This window comes from Lissotriton helveticus, chromosome 2_2, assembly GCF_964261635.1.
Source record: "Lissotriton helveticus chromosome 2_2, aLisHel1.1, whole genome shotgun sequence".
NCBI classification, from domain to species: domain Eukaryota; kingdom Metazoa; phylum Chordata; class Amphibia; order Caudata; family Salamandridae; genus Lissotriton; species Lissotriton helveticus.
The window spans coordinates 386,760,555-386,773,336 of NC_136060.1; the positions used below are offsets into that span (position 1 = coordinate 386,760,555).

The 12,782-nt window shown below is 41.2% G+C and overlaps 1 protein-coding gene across 1 annotated transcript in view; it reads left to right on the forward strand.

Annotated features, from left to right (window-relative positions):
* Positions 1-12,782, forward strand: part of LOC144821490 (uncharacterized) — a 537,248-nt gene that overhangs the window by 261,035 nt on the left and 263,431 nt on the right. The gene's annotated exons all lie outside the window — the stretch shown is intronic.

A 12,782-nucleotide genomic window follows, 5' to 3' on the forward strand; every position in this document is an offset into this window, starting at 1 on the left:
CAGTATTTTGTTCACCCCTTCCTTCCTCTAATTGTTCTTGTTGATGTGGCAAATGTTTTACTTTGAACTCTGAATGAGGTAGTGTAACTGGACTGTGTAATAAAACTGGTTTCATAATTTCACCCGTAGCTGACTGTATCTTACTGCTTTAGTACAAAATATTCCTTTACTGACAAGTCCTGCCCTCAACAGGCTGCATCACACACTCTTCCCATCCGTTCCCTTTCACTCTTCATTATTTTCACAAACGTATCTCCTGACACAATCCACTGTCTCCCTTTGCACAGTTTTTCCATGCAAAGAATCCCTTCCACTGTAATAACTGTTTCCCTTTTGTCACATTCTCTCGAACACTCTTCTAAATAACCTATTCTACTTTCCTCCAATGACCCCTAATTTGCCCATTATCTTTGGGGGGACCTTGTGTATAATATAAACCCAATTGTAAAGTAAAATAGTCACATGTTAACCCATCTTTCTGACCATATTCCATGTTAACGTATGAGGCTCTGGTGATAGTAGTCTCATTAAGTCTTACTTTCGCAACAACACGTGAACGTATAACAAGTCATGTAGACATAGAAACCTTAGTCATCATTTCATGAGTTAGAGACCCTTTACGTGACAAAAGCGGACTCAAATTTAACCCGTTGCACTTGGTAAATGCTTGACCCATTATTTAAAATTACATTTTAGGCACTCTAAAAACTCTGATAAACCCTTGGAACTTCACACAAATGACTGTGGAGGAGCCAACCTCCTGTACCATAGGAGAGCCCGCCTCTGATACTGGAGAAGAACCAACTTCCCTGATGAATCCAATCCTCTTTGTTCCCTTTACTAACGGCTTTGGGAAAAAACAAGCTTTCCCAGGGAGTCAAATCCCCTTCTAGCAGTGCCTATTGCTCTACCTGATCCTTACTGCCACCATTACCTATTGACTGACTTCTCAATGGTTCTTTAGGATGAAGCATGAGTCACTCACCATGCGTAAGTCTCGGCAGGGCCCCAACAGATGCTGACTCAGAAAACCAGTCCCATTATCGAGGTGAGCACTTCGGAATGTGCAAGGGTCCATGGCAGATCCTTCACCGGGGTGCTGAGCACCGGCTGAAGTGGCTCACATTCATCCCGTACGGGTCACTGATGTAGAAAAGAGTAAGCACAACGGCGGAACCTCTTAAAGGTAAGTAAAGGATTTATTCTCAAAACACAGACAAAGCGTACACCTCACCAGCTGACCAGACCCTGCATGAACTTATTACTGGAAACCAGGGACCCCAGCCCATTTCTACGATGGGGAAATCAAAACAGTACACCAAAATACAGAAACAAGTATACAGAAAAAAAATAAAAATTCAATATTTCATTTATTTATAAATATAGAACACTCAAAATTTTAATGGGAAGATTAGCTATTTAGTTCTAAAAGAAAAAGCAACAGGCTATACACTGACTTTTTTTTTGCTTCTAATGCATGCTTTTTTGTGGCTTTAATTGAGATCTCCCATTGTTCATACTTTTTTCTGTTTTCTGTATGTGTGCTGCTCGAATAGGACACGTTACAACTCACGCTTTTACAACGCATGCCATTACAACGACCGCGTTGTTACGACGCATGCCATTACAACGACTTGTTGTAGGGGGCACGATGGAGTTTGGAATAGTATAATTTACTATTCCAACTCCAGTATGTGCAACACTTGCTGTAGGGGGCAGAAGGTGTTGGATTTTAAATCCAACACCTTGTGTGACCTATAGCAAGTCGTTGTAATGACTTAGGTTGTAATGGTATGCGATGTAACAACGGGGTCGTTGTAATGACCGCATTGTAATGGAATGCGTTCTATCGACTTAGTTGTTAACAATGTTTACCGTACTGCTCCCATGAATCGATCTAATGATACCAATTGAATTGTTAGCTTCCAGTCTCAAATGTCTTCACTTTTATAACACGTTCTACATTTTTCATGTTTTTTTCTGTATTTATATAGTTTTTAATATTTGCCAATGTTGTTTATTTTCACAAACGGTTGCGGGCCTCCAGGGGTGTGCAAACCACAGGTTCAGAACCACTGTCCTTGAGCATAGCCTCTTTACTATCCATTTGATTAATGACTTGTATCTCTCCACTGCTTACTCTCTGGGAACTACAATTTTTCCTTTTTTGTTCCAGTACTATGTTGTAGTGCATCTGTTTTTCATTCTCTCTCTTCCATGCGCTTTTTCACTACTTGTATCCCTGCACTCTCCTTCTTGTTTCCCTGATCTCATTTATATTGGCAAATCACATCAGATTTGGCGTTCCACAATAATATTGTTTCAGAAATATTGTGGGCCACAAATATTGTGTCGAAAATATCATAGGACAGAATATCAAGGTACAAATATGATTTTTTGAGAAATTTTGTATAGTTTTTTTGAATCTGGTTTAAGTAATATCGTTTTTTTTAAATTGGGTTGTTTTATATGCTCTTGTTTAATGAGGATATTGTATTTGGTTTTATTATATTTGGTTGCATTGATTATCAGGTTATTAGATTTGTATGGGAACAGGGGAGGAAGGTTTTTGATATTTTCTTTAGGTTTATAAATGCATATATTTTATTACTTTGTAAATTATTTAAATTGTAAATTTGATGGATAATTTTAAATAAAATGGTAATTGTTGGATTTGGTTAATTAGTGTGTTAATATTGTAAATTATTTGAGTTTAGTAATCTGTATAGTCATTTTATATATTAGTTTCCTATTAATATTTTTTTAATCAATGTGTTTATACACATATTTAATGATTTATATTATAAATATTTAAATTAATATGCTAATGTATCCTGTTTATTATGTAAATGTTTTGATAAATTTATATTGTAAAATAATGTATTTGTTATATATTTAAAATACGTTTATGTACTTTTTTTAATCTATACATTACTTTTGTAATATTTAGGCGTGAGAATAGTAAATCTGGCAACTCTAAATTTCACCACATTCCCTAAGGTTGCTCATGGTGTGTGAGAATAGTCATCTGACCTCTCCATAGTTCAATACGTTCCCCACTGTTGCTTGCATTAGAGTCTGAATATTAAACGTGGCCCTTCCAAAATCCAGCATGTTCCTTAATGGTGCTCTGGTTGAAGTGGGAATAATAAATCCAAACTCTACAAAGTCCAACACCTTCCCTATTGTTGCTTACTATGGGGTTGCAATAGTGAACTTGATACTATAAGTTTGTTTAATGTTGAGTGTTTGTTTTTAAAGTTTTAATACCTATTTTTTAATGTCTCAAGACCTATTTTTGTGGTTTAATTTGAAGTTATTCTAAATATTTTTAATTGTGTATTTTTTAAGTAACATATTGCACTGAGATGACCCTCCCCCGGGTGATTCAGGTGCGTTCTAAATTACAATAACCTAACATAGTCAGTTATTTTTTATTATAATGTATATGTATGGGCTACTATTTAATATAGTGTTTTTTATTATTAGTTTATTTCATAATTGTATTTAAACATTGTTGATTTTTAGCATCTTTTCTTAAGTATATATATTTTTTGTTTGTAAGTTATAAACTGTTGCTTTATAGTTATATTTAAATATAAGTGCAATATTATAAGTTAATATCTTTTTTTAAGTTATTATACTGCCTAATATTTAACACACCTTTTTTGTGACAATAATTTGTCCTTAAAGCATCTGAAATTGATATTTTTGTCCCCAGTATTTATTTGTTGATTTTTTTGTATCATGCTGTATGTGTGCAATAGATTATCCTACAAGCAGAGAATTAGGTTCCAGAACACCTACATTATTCAACAATGCAAAACACTTATATTGCTAGGGAGCATTGCCCAGACCTGGAAACGTGGCTCTGCTACTTAATATGTCCGCTCCATATCCCTCTTACTGTTCAAAGAGACAGCCAGGGGTATACCATTTGCTCTTCTTTCATGGGACGTTTCAGATCATCTCAGCAGAGATCATGCTGAAGCATTTGGCACATCAACCAGCACAGTACTGAAGCTGAGTTAGACAATGTCTCAGTCTTGATTATTTTGGGAGTAAAGCTGCTTATATTTTTTAGTATCTATACTAAATGTATTTTGTACCTCCCTGAACTGTAATGTAAGTGTATGGCATGACGTTCAAGCACACAAAGATGCTTATCTCAGATTTGAAATTGATGTAATTTATTTTCTGTGTGTTTGCTGTCGACTTTTTATTGCTTGGCTACTACTTTCTGTCTCTTTTGGAGCTAGTTTATAATTACAATAGTAATATCTGGACTACTTTATCAGGAATTATATCCCCTTTCTGCCCCTTGCACAGGGAGAACATATATTTGGATTGAAGATGAAATGGCAATCCGTGTTTAAATCTGGTTTTGCTTCATGCTACATAATTGACCATAGGTGGGTAGTTAATTGTAATGATGTTCCATTGCTGTTTTTTGCATTTGTCATATTTCTAGAAAGTGAAAGGTTAAGTTTAGCAGAAATTTTGGGAACATCAACCAGTCTTACAGGCCATACATATTTTTCAACCTAGTATCTGTGTTCTCCCATCATACTATGTTACCATGTCTAACTCCACACTGTTGACATTATAACCAGAACATATCTATTCTGAATACACTATGAAGAATGCCACCATTATTTTATTTGTATAGGGTGATGCATACAACACACCAAGACCAAATACTTAGGTGATAAAACGCAAAATATTCTACTCTGGGATCAAGCATATCACTAAGCTAGATGTGGTAACTATCTGAAGTAGAAAGCAGGAGAGTGGCATTGAAGTAAAGCAAAGATTTATTTTGCTTTGCCAAAGCAACATCATCTTCTCTCCATCGTGGACAGAATATCCAAAATATATCAAAATTAGAATATCTCCTGGCCAATCCTGAATCTACAAACATCCTTATCCACTCCAAAACCTAGTGTGGCAGCCAGGGTGCCATGGGCCATGCAAGCATGGAACATTGCTTCACTTTTAGTCCAGTAAGATGGTACTACAGAGCCATACGCTGGCTGTTGTTGGTCTGTTTCACCTCTGAGCTCCAGAGCCACTGCACATGCTGCTCTATTAGCAGCTCCTGCCAGAATGACTGAAAGCTATCAATAATTCTGGGACCTTGAAATGGCTAAGTGGAGGAAATTGAACAACTAACTCAAAATAAGACCCACATGGTGCCTTAGTCCCAGGTACCTAAAGGGAAGGTTGAAGCCTGTGCACATAGAGCCTTCTTGTCACTCTGAGATTTTAATGCTTGTAGCACAATATAAGCTTTCCTCAGTTAGATGACTGAAGGTGTCAGTCAGTCAAGCTGTAAAAGCACAAAGATAAAGTAAAATATATGTACCAACAACAGTTATTTAAACAAGGGCCATAAAATACATAACTAATACAATTTGCCCGTATACGTTTTCCTAAAACCATATTTACAAAAGGAGTAAAAATTATATTAGAGATACATACGACCGTTCAGCTTGTAAATCTCATCAGATAAAGTACTTGTAGAGTTCATCAGATAAAGTGCAAAAACAGCTAGACAAAAAACATTTTTCTCCTGGTTTTCGTGGCACCTGAAAAGAAACTAGCAACCCCAAAGCAGATAAAGGGTGAGGAAAGAATCTGTAGATATAATAATGCTGACCTTGCTTGAATAAAATGACATGAGCTTAAAAGCTGAAGAACGTATTATTTCCGCAGAGTGACATAAAGTTCACAAAAAAAGTGCAAACTGTCCTGATCAGAAAAGTTGTCACATGGACATGGCTTTATGTCCCCTGGCTTGGCAAAGCCTTTTGAAAAAGCTACTAACCATTAAAAGCATTTGTATTACTCATTCACTTTGTGAGCAATAAAGATGCCTTTAAATCTTGCTATCTTGTCACATTTGCTCTGCTTTCAGAGGCAGACGTCAAGTGTCAGTTTGTCTTCCTACTCGCCAGAAAGGGTAAGTAGGACCTACAAACAGCTCACCCTTATTGAATCTGACTCGCAAATGCGAGCGGGCAAATGGATTTTTTGGGCCTTGCATGCCAAGCTCCTCATTCAACGTAAAAGCGAAAGTGCAACAGGGGACAGCGAGGACCCTATGAAAAAATGTATTTTCCACCACTTGCAAGTCTTTCATATCCTTATACCCCCACACATTTCAACCATAGGTGGCCATAGGAATACATTTTTCTCTGTACACCTTTAACAGTGTAGGTACGGGTTTTGTCCACAGTCTTTTTGCAAAGTGCTAAGAGCCCCCAATGTCCTTGCCAGGACGTTCTTTTTGTGTGCTCTTTGTGCAACCCTTGACCCATTCTCATCAAACAACACACCTAGATAAGGAAAGGTTGTAACTTTAGTTAATTCTACCCCCTTGCAGAAAAAGTACGCCTAACAGCCTTCTTAGGGCCAATTGTCATGGTATGTGATTTAGAAAAATTGGTTGCAAGGTCTAACGAGTCCATAAAATTAAAAAAAGTGTTGATGTTTTTGGAGACCTACACCCGTCCTGGCAAACAACACCTCGTCAGCTGGATACAGAAGTGAGGTTATACGTTTAGAGCCAGCTCTCGGGATGTCTGTACTAGTTGTCGAGGTAATATCCCCCAGCTTGTAAATATGCAGTGTGAAAAAAAGAGGAGCCAGAATACACCCCTGCCGGACGCCTCTCGCGACATCCCAGATGCTGACACACAACCGTCCTCGTTATATCTCACCGCAGCCTTGGTATTGTTATGGGTAAAATGTAAAAAATCCACTAGGTCTAACTCCAAAACCAGCTCCAGGAAAATCGACCATAGCTTGGATCTATTGACATGGTTAAATGCCGATGTTAGATCCATAACTGCCCATGCAGGGATCCCTTCTTATATATTGTATATTTTCCCACCGACAGATGTAGGGTAATGCATTGATCTAGCATTCCTTTGCCCTGTCTAAAGCTGTATTGAAGGTCTGAGATAATCTTATACTTATCTAACGAGGAGGTTAGCCGGGCCAGGACCACTTTCCCCATGATTTTTACAGCCGAGTCTAAGAAGGGAATTGGTTGGTAACACGCTGGATCGTCCCTCAAGCCCTTTTCTAAAAATAGTTATTATAATGACCATTGACCAGGAAGAGGGGAAATCACAAGAACAGGCCGCATTAAATGCTTGTGTCAGTATCCTGGCCCAAAGTCAGAGGGTCTGCTCTATACAAATCCGCCAGGACCACATCCCGGCCCGGCGCTTCCCCCCAGCTGTAGCCAGGGTATCTTTATGTACCTCTTCGATATTAAAATGCGATGGGACAATATCAATGCCAATGTCCCACTGTGAGTCACACCCCCAACATCATCATCACTTTACATCCCTTCAAAGTGGAGAACCCATATTTCGTCGGCTATTGTTCAAGCTGTTCTGGCATTTGCTGAAGGTGTCATTTAGATCCAAGATCAAATGCAAGAATAGGCATAAGTGTATTTTTGAGCCCATTTAATGTTTGGGTTTTGACAGTCCAGCTGTTTAACAAACCTGTTGCTTACAATAGATAGTCTGACCTTTTTTAACTTTTTGGTTTCTTCGACCAACCTCTTTCAGCTATTAGCTTGTGACCTTTTGCAATAATGTCTTGGGGCAGCCCATTTGAGTATTGATCTGCCACCTACTTTCAGTGACTATTATGGTGGAGCATGCTGCTTCCTTTCAAGTGCTTGTGTTAAACTACCTTACAACTGTTGCCCTCTTGGTCTGCTGCTGATGGCTTTCTCTTGATTGATTTGCTTTGTTCCCTCCTGCCTCTCCCTCCGATCACTCCACACTTTGTTCCTCCCCCACCACTCTCGTATCTCCCCTTTTCCAGTCCCTCCTCCCCCTCTGTATTCCTGTTTCACCTCAAATCCACCCTCCAGTATTCCTCTTCTGCCCATCTCTCCTCTCCTGCTCTCCACATTCCTCTGCCCACCACCCTCTTTTTTTATTTTTTTATTTCTTTATTGGGAGTTTTACTTGTCATGGTACATAGTTACACATCAATATTAATGCGTGATGACAGGTGCATGCATGCCCACCACCCTCCTATCCTCCTGTGTGTTCCTTGTTTCTCTTGTCTGCCCTTCTTTCCTAGTGGCTTCTTAAAAATACTGCTGCTGCTATTGGGTATTTTGGTGGGCTCTACTGAATTCATCTTGCCTTCAATAAGGTCATCTTGTTACGTCTCTTTTTCAGACCGCATTCAACTTTTGGTTGAGCAATCTGTGTTTCACCCTCTGCCCGTTTACTGCAGCTGATCCATTTTTGTTATCCACCTTGGGTTTTTATGTTTTTTGATAATTAGTATTTCCTTTCCCGCTCCCACTTCTAATTTCTCCCAACCCTCATTGACGTCTTCCCCACCCACTGCTCCCAAAGCAATTTCTTTTCAGTTTTTTTCACGTTCAGAAGGATTCCATTTGCTGCTGGGGTGAAAGTAATTTCAAAAAGCACTTTCATACAAATCAAAAAAAAATCTTTACTGCCATTTTGAAATGGCAAACAAACTAAAATGGTGTCTGCATTCTTTCATATGTACACGTGTGGTGATGCATGTGCGTGTATGCACCCACATACATATGACATGGACTCAAGCATGCACGCCTTCATATAAATATGCTTATGGCGGACAATATTGGAAAAAAGCATTTTTTATTCAGTGCTGCACATTGTAAAAAATTAGGGTAAAAGCCAATAGTCAAAGTTGAGACATATCGGCTTTGCCAATTCTCATTTATTTTTCAATGGGCGTAACGTCCCCGGCACCACTCAGCCTATACCTACAGCTCTGCCACGGTGTCACTTTGCTATATATATATATATTACCTACTGGCGGTCGCCAGTAGGTAGTTATAGTTAGGATCGTTTTCCATAGGAAATCCACAACATTCTATTGGGAATAACTTTGGCGCCGAATGAGGGATCTGCCTGTAATTTTCCTTAACTTTGCCTCGCTGCGCTCCGCTCCTTCCCTGAAAGTTTCGAGGGGATCCGTCAAGCGGGGGCCGAGATAAAAGGGGGGTCCCAAAACGTGTTTTCCCCATGTTAATTTCCATAGGGCGGTTGGACTCACTTTTAGCCCGAACAGCTGAATGGATTTCCACCAAACTTGGCAAAATTGTAGGGACTGGTACCCCGATGTGCCTTTGCTATGTCTCAAGATATATGCTCCAGTGGTTTTTACGAAAATTAACTTTGAAAAAATATATATTGGGCTACATTGGGCTATATATATGTTAGAGCCCAAATGTAGCCCAATGTAGCCCAATGTAGCCCAAAGATGGCCACCATAGACAAAAAAAACCAAATGTAGCCCAAATATCAGCCAGATGTAGCCCAACTATAGCCCAATGACAGAATGTCCCAGAGTGTTCTAAAGAACAACTAGAGCGCTAACAGTCTTACTTATGACAAAAGTATGGCACACCTGAAGTCATCTTGAATGGAATAAAGTGTTAACACTTAAAACATTTAATTTGCAAAGGAACAAAATGAGGGGGTTCATTTTGCCATAGAAATTATGATTAGTGCTGAAGAAAGAAAAATTAGGGCACATTTTGAGTGACTTCTCAAATCCTCTTATTTCATTAAAAAAATTTCTGATATGCAGTCTCCCAAGATGGCCACCAGAGACAAAAGAGCCCAAATGTAGCCCAAATATCAGCCAGATGTAGCCCAACTATAGCCCAATGACAGAATGTCCCAGAGTGTTCTAAAGAACAACTAGAACGCTAACAGTCTTACTTATGACAAACGTATGGCACACCTGAAGTCATCTTGATTGGAATAAAGTGGTAACACTTAATACATTTAATTTGAAAAGGAACAAAATGAGGGGTTTCATTTTGCCATAGAAGTTATAGTTATATATATATACACCGTAACTCCTGAGGCGGAAGCCGGGAGCGCTGACAACTTCTCTGAGCATAAAATTGTATCTGTGCTTTTTCAAATACCTCACTTGTGTGTCACGTTAATCTGTGCTTTTTAACTTGAAAACTCGTGCGCTGCGGAGCTTAGCACAGACACGAGACTGTTGATCAGTTACTGCTGCGGAGGCCACGCCCCCTCGAGGCCACGCCCCCCCGCCCTCGCTACTTAAAGGCGCTGAATTCTAGCGTCCTTCCCACACCGTAACTCCTGAGGCGGAAGCCGGGAGCGCTGACAACTTCTCTGAGCATAAAATTGTATCTGTGCTTTTTAAAATACCTCACTTGTGTGTCACGTTAATCTGTGCTTTTTAACTTAAAAACTCGTGCGCTGCGGAGCTTAGCGCAGACACGAGACTGTTGATCAGTTACTGCTGCGGAGGCCACGCCCCCTCGAGGCCACGCCCCCCCCGCCCTCGCTACTTAAAGGCGCTGAATTCTAGCGTCCTTCCCACACCGTAACTCCTGAGGCGGAAGGCGGAAGCCGGGAGCGCTGACAACTTCTCTGAGCATAAAATTGTATCTGTGCTTTTTAAAATACCTCACTTGTGTGTCACGTTAATCTGTGCTTTTTAACTTGAAAACTCGTGCGCTGCGGAGCTTAGCGCAGACACGAGACTGTTGATCAGTTACTGCTGCGGAGGCCACGCCCCCTCGAGGCCACGCCCCCTACCGCCCCTGCCCTCTATAAAATATGTGCATCTGGAGGAAGCGCAGCGGACGAGCGCAGCGGGAGCGCCTAAGGCAAGCCCGTCTGCGCCCGTCATCGCCAGAACATCGCCTCTCGCCAGTCCCCCTGCTCAACTCGCTCCATACAAACTGCAGTACGATAGAAAGACCCTCCTTGCACTCAAACCATACTCAAGATGCGATGACCTTGAAGGCTGCCTTGGACAAACAAGTCTGTATTGCAAGCCCTGCAGCTTTAGGACTCCTTCACCTGGACTAGCCAGCTACAATACTACTGCCCATAAGCAATACACCCTTACCATCCTCCAACTGAATGTCAGATCTCTGGTGAAACACCATGCCGAAGTGTTCACCCTCATTACAGAGGAACGTCCAGACATCATGTTTATATGTGAAACCTGGCTCCACGACGACCAAAACAGCATCCTAAATCTCTCGCTGCCCGAGGGCTTCTCTATAAAAACCATCAATAGAGACTCCAGGGGTGGGGGGATAGCTGTGATATTCAGATCGGCATACAACTGTACCTTTGAAAAGGAATCTATCTGGGGCTGTGAAAGCGCACGATTCAAAATCTCTACTAGTCCCCATTTCACTCTATCCGGACTCTATATTTACCGACCCCCCGGCCCTACTGCCAGGTTCATTGAGGAACTCCTAGATGTGGCGCACACTCTGGTGATATCCTCCCCCAATTTTACCATCCTGGGAGACCTCAATCTACACTTCGACTCCCTGACCGATTCTACTATTAAGAACCTCCATGCTGATCTCACCGCCCTTCAGTTAAGCCCACTCATCCTAACCTCCACTCACTCCGCCGGACACCTACTGGACCCTGTTTTTTCCAACTTTTCAGACGCCTTGGCTGACCCCCCTAAACCCATGGGGTGGACTGACCACTCTCTTATCAAATTCTTCTTCAAGATCAGAGACTCGACTATGAAAAACCCAACTAGCTCCCGATACAAGAGACCCTGGCATAAACTGAAACCTAGCGATCTTACCAATAAACTAGGCAATTTCCGCCTCAACCCCTCTGACGGAGACATTAATTCAGCCTATACGGCCTTTCAAAAATGGATAAACTCAGGACTTGATTCCTTAATCCCTGCAAAGTGGACCAAGACTCATAACACTCCTTCTAACCCTTGGTACAACGAGAATCTTTTAACCATGCGTAAAGACTGCAAAAGAGCCGAACGCCAGTGGAGGAAAGAATATAAGGAGACGGAAAAAGCCGCCTACCTACTAAAACTTAGGTTGTATCACAAGGCGGTTCGCACCACCCGTGCTTCCTTTTATGCGGTAGCAATCAGCTCCAGTTCAAATCCCTCAAAGACTATCTTTAAAATTGTTCAAGAACTTAGAGATATTTCCATCCCAGCCCCATGTACTACCTCCGCACAACAATGCGATGAACTTGCCACCTTCTTTACGGAAAAGGTAAAGAAAATCTATACCACCTTTCCTCAGAACCCTCCGGACACCTCCAAACCTTGTGAGCCTTTGCCTGACAGTCCCAGTCTGTCCCTCATCCCCAGCGTAACACATGACGAACTTGCTAAACTGTGCTCCAAAGTTAAATCTGGCTCTCCCACAGACGCCATGAGACCCGACAAATTCCTAGAATCTCTGGATTTTTTCCTCCCTCCTCTGAATACCCTACTTAACTTTTCATTCACCTCAGCGGTGGTTCCCACTTGCTGGAAGCAGGCATGGGTCTCTCCAATCTTAAAAAAACCTACCCTAGACCCATCCAAACCAGAAAATTTTAGACCAATTTCACTGCTTCCATGGGCCTCAAAATTGGCAGAAGCCCATGTGAACAAGGTTCTTGCCAACTATATGACGCAACATCGAATCTTAGATCCATCACAGAATGGCTTCAGGCCAGGATTCAGCACCGAATCCGCCCTGCTGACCACCGTTGAACATCTTCGGGATATCCTGGATGCCGGCCAAAGTGCTGCGCTGATTTTACTCGACCTCAGCGCAGCCTTTGATACGGTCTCCCACTCTATCCTACTTAAACGCCTTGAGGACATAGGAATTAAAGACCTTGCCTTAGAGTGGTTCCGATCGTTCCTGACGGACAGATCTTTTCGGGTCTCGGCCCCTCCATTCACCTCCCAGCCTCACCCCA